Below are 327 nucleotides of genomic sequence, written 5' to 3' on the forward strand. Positions count from 1 at the left end.
TATGTTATGACTGTGTGTGTCCTCTCCAAATTTACATGTTGAAATTCTAACTCCCAAAGGTGATGGTATTAGGAATTGGAGGTTTGGGGTGGTGCATAGGCCATTAGGGTGGAGCCCTCATAAATCAGGTTAGTGTTCTTATAAAAGCAACTCCAAACAGCTGCCCCGCCTTCCACCATGTGAGGACACAGCCTGAAGGAGCCAGCTATGACTCTGGAAGAGGGATTTGCCCAATCATGCTCCAACCCTGATTGGGGATTCCAGCCTCCAGATCTGTGAGAAGTGTTTGTGTTGTTTATAAGCTACCCAGTCTGTGATATTTTGTAG

Source organism: Myotis davidii, unplaced genomic scaffold (assembly GCF_000327345.1).
Source record: "Myotis davidii unplaced genomic scaffold, ASM32734v1 scaffold44, whole genome shotgun sequence".
In the NCBI taxonomy this organism is placed as follows: Eukaryota; Metazoa; Chordata; class Mammalia; order Chiroptera; family Vespertilionidae; genus Myotis; species Myotis davidii.